This window comes from Montipora capricornis, chromosome 14 (genome assembly GCF_036669925.1).
Source record: "Montipora capricornis isolate CH-2021 chromosome 14, ASM3666992v2, whole genome shotgun sequence".
In the NCBI taxonomy this organism is placed as follows: Eukaryota; Metazoa; Cnidaria; class Anthozoa; order Scleractinia; family Acroporidae; genus Montipora; species Montipora capricornis.
The window spans coordinates 26,112,518-26,117,605 of record NC_090896.1 but is presented as its reverse complement, the minus strand read 5'-3'; the positions used below and the strand labels follow the sequence as shown (position 1 = coordinate 26,117,605).

At 46.9% G+C, this 5,088-nt stretch overlaps 1 pseudogene; it reads left to right on the top strand.

Annotated features, from left to right (window-relative positions):
- The first annotated feature begins 4,115 nt into the window (after window positions 1-4,115).
- Window positions 4,116-4,693, top strand: LOC138033209 (craniofacial development protein 2-like; annotated as a pseudogene).
- Window positions 4,694-5,088: the final 395 nt, after the last annotated feature.

The window sequence follows — 5,088 nt, the reverse complement described above, 5'->3', positions numbered from 1 at the left end:
TTCTTTTAGTTAACAAATTTTCTCCTGCAATCGGGTTTGACATTTCTTGTTTTTGAAGAATTTACTTGAGCTTATTTAAAATACCAAATTACACTTAAAATAAAATAAGCTTACACTTTGCTGCCGCACGAAACTCAGTGTTGTTCTGTTTTCCTTTTCTTTTACTATTCTCTTACTCTCACAACGTGTCCCGGGAAATTACATGATTGACAGGTAACACAACGCAATCACGGAAGTGATCATTACATTCCTTCCCACTTTGGATACTAGATCGCCTAATCACTACTGGAACGAACTGAACGAACACTATTATAAGAAAATAAAATAAATGAAAATTGTCTCTCGTTAGGGCTGAAGAGTTCCTGAAGATAGCCTTTGAGATAAGCTGGGGCCATCGGTTCCGCTGCGGAAAGCAACGAGGTCCAGCACTCTCCCTGACATGACTACGTGTAATGAGGGGGCTAGGATGCCATCACCAGGCTCGCGTGCTGTAACTTGGACGTTGGGCTTCAACGTCTTAAAAAAAGATGAGTTTCTGGTGATCTTCCTCCCTTCGCTCTCAGCAGTAACCATCGTACCCTTCTGGTTCGTGATGACAAAGGGTTTGGGGTTATAGGGGGTCAAATCCCGAGCTCTTCGCAAAGGACTTAAACTCCTTCCCATTGAATGGTGGGCCATTGTCGGTACGCACTTAAGCCGGTATGCCGAACTCTGCGAATATCTTGTGGAGACGTGGTATGACAACCGGCGCAGACACTGAGGGTATGAACTCCACAATTGGGTATCTAGAGTAGTCATCATAGAGGACAAGTAGGTATCCTCCATCTGACAGTTCCTTAAAATCAGCACTAATCTGTTGCCAGGTTTCCTTTGGCAGTGGTGACATGTTGAGCGGCTCGCGCTTGGTTCCTAAGTATTGAAAATAGACACTCTAGCGAATTAACGTGAACATATCTAGTTGGATCAAAGTGAGAGTTAATGACTATGGACAAAACATGTTATACTTTAGATTGTTATGTAAAAGCCTCGTTTTGATAACAATGAAAAGCCAGGCAACCTCGCCTTCAAACTCTCCTCGATTGTGTAATCTTCGTCGGTTGACTAGCGTTTTGTAGTCCTCCTTAAGTTCACTGATTTCGATTGATTAAAGTGGTTGTGTTCAAACCAATTGTCTGGATCAATAGTTAAAGCCTTGTGGATTGTTCTGGATAGAAGTTCAAATCCAAAGAGTGATTTTTTCAAAACCAAGGTTGTCGCTTGAGACGCACGACATGACTTTGCTTTCTTCTCCACTTCGCTGTTGATACCCGGAAACCATACCTTTTCCCGCAGGAGTGACTTTGTTTTCTCTATGCCTTGATGACCTTCGTGGGCGAGGTCGATTACTGTCTGCTGTAGGGTTTCAGGGACTTCGATTTGCCTGTGTCTTAGGATCACGCCAGATGAACTGCAAAGGCTCAATGCTTCCTTGACTTTTTCAAACGTTTTGTACGTGTGCTGGTTGATGTCGAGTCGCTTTGATCGTTCGAACCAGTTGCTGGTGCGCACACCATCGGTAACTGCCTGAAAAGTTGGATCCTTGGTGGTTGCTTCTGCAATATGCTCGAGGCTCAGGGCGTTAGGTCCAGAAGGGTGTGCGATGTAGCCAACAAACTCCTCGGCTACCCTTACTTGTCGATCGCTAGGTGGCGTAGACTTCTCAGGATGTCTGGATATGTAGTCGGCCGGGTTTCCTTTGCCTTGCTCGTACAGGACTGTCACCTGGTGTGGCTGAAGTCGTAGAGTCCACCTTGCTATTCGTGCTGGTGGGCGTAACTTGGGACTGTTGTATATCGATAGCAATGGCTTGTGATCTGTGATGACAGTGACCGATGCGTGCACTATAAGGTGGGAGTATTCGCACTCCCAAGCGACCGCGAGAGCCTCACGTTCGCTTTGGCTGTAGCGTTGCTCTACAGGAGTGAGAGACTTGCTTGCATAAGCAGCCACGTGCTTGCTGCCAGTATCGGGGTATGTTTGGGCGAGGATGGCTTTAAGCCCGACTGGTCTGGCATCGACGCTGATTTCGGTGTGCTTATTGGAATCAAAGCAGGCAGTCACTTAGGCTTGTACAAGGGCTGTTTTGAGCTGCTGAAGACACGGGCTGTCTCTCTGGGTCAGCTCGCGTAGGGGCTGTGATAGAGTCGCATACGCGGGAATGAATCTGGAACAGTAGTTGGCCATACCGAGCAGGCTTCGCACTTCGGCAACGTTGGTTGGCGATGGGAAGTTGTTGATCGCGTCAACCTTCTTGGGGTCAGCTGAGAGACCTTTACCCGAGAACACATAACCAAAGAACTCGAGGCTGTCTCGTGAAAACTCGCATTTGTCACGGTGGAGGGTGAGACCTTTCTCTCTGAGGCGCTGAAAAGTTTCTCGTAACGCCCGGTCATGGTCCTCCTGTGTTTTTCCGTGCACTAGGATGTCATCACTCAAGTCCAACGTTCCTTGGATTCCACTCAGGGTCTCGTGAATGTATTCTGAAATATCTCGGCAGAACGGGAAATTCCAAAATTTAGACGTGTGTATCGTCTCACTCTCAGGCCGATGTGTGTACTGAACGTCGTAATGTATCTCGACTCCGGAGCAAGTTCTAGTTGGTTGTAACCTCTATTCAGGTCAAGCTTGCTAAATACCGTGGAGCCGTTCAAATCAGCGATAACTTCTTTGATCGTTCGTGGCGTTTGCGTTGGATCGCCGTATTGGCCTGTCTCATGTCGATGCACATGCGAATTTTGCTGGTTGCTTAGGCTTAGATGCTACGACGACGGGTGATACCCACGGGGTCGGGCCATCAACGCGCTTTATAACGCCGTTCTGCTCGTCTCTTGCTAGTTGATCTTCAAGCTGCTTTCGGACGTAGAATGGAACGCGTAGGTGGGGCTGGGCGGAGGGTTGCACACTCTTGTCATTTCCTTGAATATGTCTCGTGTTACTTTCCGAGTTCGTTGATGCCTTCTTTTGAGTTCTCCAAATCTTTAACTTGCGTTTCGGTAAGCTCCAGGGTCACCGAAAGCTTTTCGGCGTAGTTTTGGCGACGAACAAAGTTGGATGATTTGACTTTTGATTTCGTGTTCCGTATCGGCGAATTCGCAAGTTTGTGCGAGATGTTTCAGCCTGGTGTAGTAGGTCATAATGTCTTCACCTGATTCTTGCTTGGCCTGTCTGAATTTGTACTCTTCATAAGCCACGTGGGCTCAAAGCTTTGGCAACAGGTCTCAGCGAGGTTAACAAGTGCCACCAATGTTCTCCTCGCAAATGCTGAGAAATACCTACCGTCAAACTATAGGCTCTGCCATTGAAGTCGCGTGTCGCACTTCCCCGTCATCGTAGCCCCTGGGAATGCTTCGGCAGCCGAGTGACAGCGGCGAGAGGCGAGTGTCCGGCGCCTCTACATAACCGGAACCTGTGTGCTAAGGGAAGGAAAACCCCTACAGAAAACCACTGGCCCTCCAGGTTGGGGGTTGGGCGTGGGGCTAACAACCCCACCCCGTAAAAACCATCAAGTTACAGAAACCGCAACTATGAATTCAAATCCACAGAGTCCTATGGAAATTTCAAGCCAAGCTCCTGAGCTTGGCAGTATGACAGCTCCTAGTGGAAACCCATCACGGGAAGCTATGAGCTCAAGAAGGAATTTTCTTGGGCCCAAAACGATGGTACGACTTGCGACATGGAACGTCCGCACAATGTTTGAAACTGGTAAGGCGGCACAGGTTACAAAGGAGATGGAAAGATATGACCTGGACAACCTTGGTGTTAGTGAATGTAGATGGACTGGCGCAGGAAGGAAGAAGACAAGTGATGGCTTTACAATTTTGTTTTCTGGGAAGGAAAATGCACATGCAAACGGTGTTGCCCTTACCATCAACAGAAGTATAGGAAAGACCCTCATTGAATGGGAACCTGTCAGCGATAGAATCATCAGAGCAAGGTTCCATTCCAAATATTGTAAGCTTACTATACTACAATGTTATGCCCCTACTAACGAGGCAGAGGATGAGGTAAAAGACGAATGGTATGAACAGCTCCAGTATGAAGTATCCAGAGTCCCTCAACATGACTTGCTGCTGATAATGGGAGATATTAATGCTAAAGTTGGCCTGGACAACAGCAACTGCGAAGCTGCTGTGGGGAAGCATGGCTGTGGGAGTATTAATGACAATGGAGAAAGGCTGGTTGATTTTTGTTTGAACAATAACTGTATAATAGGGGGTACAATCTTCCCCCACAAGACCATTCACAAACTGACCTGGAAATCCCCCGATGGTCGTACAATCAATCAGATCGACCACGTAATAATCAACAAGAAGTGGAGGAGATCCCCTCTGGATGTAAAAGTATATCGGGGTGCAGATGTAAGCAGTGATCACTACATGTTATTCGCCAAAATTAAGCTTAAGCTTATGGCTGTAGACTCCAATAGACAACGCAGGAGAGTGTATGACATCAACCGATTGAAATCGCAAGAGGTCAGAAGAAACTTCAGCATTGAGCTTAAGAACAGGTTTGCTGCACTCGCCGATCTTGAGGATGAAATAGATCAGGACCCAGTGGAGTGTTCGTGGAATCGATTCAAGGAGTCGTATGCTGATGCTGCAAAGAAAACTGTTGGCTTTAAGAAAAAGAAGACCAAGAAATGGTTATCAGCTGAAACTTGGGCCAGATTAGAAATTAGGAGGAAGACAAAGGAGAAGTTGTTGAACGCTAAATCGTCAAGGCAGATTGAACGAACACAGCAGGAGTATAAGATCAGAGATAGGGAAGTCAAGCGGAGTGCAAGAAAGGACAAGAGGAACTTCATCAAGAATCTGACTAGCGAAGCTGAGGAAGCAGCAGATAAGAAAGATTTTGGAACAGTTTACAAGATCACTAAGCAACTTTGTGGCAACATCACCAATCACAGCATGCCAGTAAAAGACAAGCAGGGACAGATGATAACAACAGAAAGGGAGCAAGCTGCTAGGTGGGTGCAACACTTTGAAGAAGTCCTTAACCGGCCAGACCCAGAGGAACCAGCAGATCCACCACCTTCTGAATCATATCTTG